We start from the raw sequence: 1,073 nt of genomic DNA, 5'->3' as shown, positions 1-1,073 counted from the left end.
TGCTCCCCATCCCCACTTCGCACCTTCAGTCCCCCTACTCCTTGCCCCTAAGCGCTGCTTCGTGAGGCCCACTCATTCGGAGGAGACAGGTAGGATCCCAGGAAACAGTCGATGTCCAGGGGCCTTCTGGGATAGAGGTGGGTGGGGTGATTTTTTTTCTTTTAAATTCTTTCCAGCATATTTCCAAGTCTCATCAGGGACATTTTCTCCACTCCCCAGGGCACCTCCTGGCTTGGGTCATCTCCTCCTCCTCCTTTTTTTTTTTTTTTTTTTTAATGTTTATTTACCTGGGTGCTCCAGGTGTTAGTTGTGGCACACAAACTCTTAGTTGCAGTATGTGGGATATAGCTCCCTGACCAAGGATCGAACTTGGGCCCGCTGCATTGCAAGAGCAGAGTCTTAGCCACTGGACCATCAGGGCAATCCTCATCTTCTTCTGCATGTTGGGACTGATAGATTATACTCCATCCCCAAATCTCACAGGCTTACCCCAGGAAAGAGTTTCTTCTTTCTTGGGCTAAATCTGATGCAGGGTGGCCATTCCTCTTCCATCTTGAAGCTGCACTGTCTTGAAACTGTGGCCTCTACAGTCTCTCTGTGTGAGAGGAAGAGAGAGATGGAGGAGTCCCACTGGCTTCTAACTGCTTGGGCCAGAATGTGACACATCCCTTCTGCTGCCAGTCCACTGGCCCAAAGTAGTCAGGAGACCCTGAGCTGCCCCATAGGGAGCACATGAAATTTGGGGTGAGCTCCAGCTGTGACACATCCCTTCCCAGTTGATGTGGCTCAGGGAACATACACCACTTTCAATATGTTGCCCTGGATCCCCAGTAAGAAACAGTCTTTGTGGGGGATGTGTGTGTGTGTACTCAACTCCAACTTTTTGTGACCCTATAGGCTGTAGCCCACCAGCTCCTCTGTCCATGGAATTCTCCAGGTAAGAGTGTGAAGAGGATTGCCATTTCCTCCTCCAGGGGATCTTCCTGACCCCGGGACTGAGCCCTTATTTCTTGCATCTCCTGCATTGCAGGTGGATTCTTTACTCTTGGGGCCACCCGGGAAGCCTCTTTGTT

General features: G+C 50.7%; 1 non-coding gene across 1 annotated transcript; it reads right to left on the bottom strand.

Annotated features, from left to right (window-relative positions):
- Positions 1-346: 346 nt before the first annotated feature.
- Positions 347-421, bottom strand: TRNAA-UGC. Its single transcript has one exon. It is a non-coding gene; the product is annotated as a tRNA-Ala (tRNA).
- Positions 422-1,073: the final 652 nt, after the last annotated feature.

This window comes from Oryx dammah, unplaced genomic scaffold (assembly GCF_014754425.2).
Source record: "Oryx dammah isolate SB20612 unplaced genomic scaffold, SCBI_Odam_1.1 HiC_scaffold_3, whole genome shotgun sequence".
Lineage (NCBI taxonomy): Eukaryota > Metazoa > Chordata > Mammalia > Artiodactyla > Bovidae > Oryx > Oryx dammah.
This window is presented reverse-complemented; position numbering and strand designations above follow the sequence as displayed.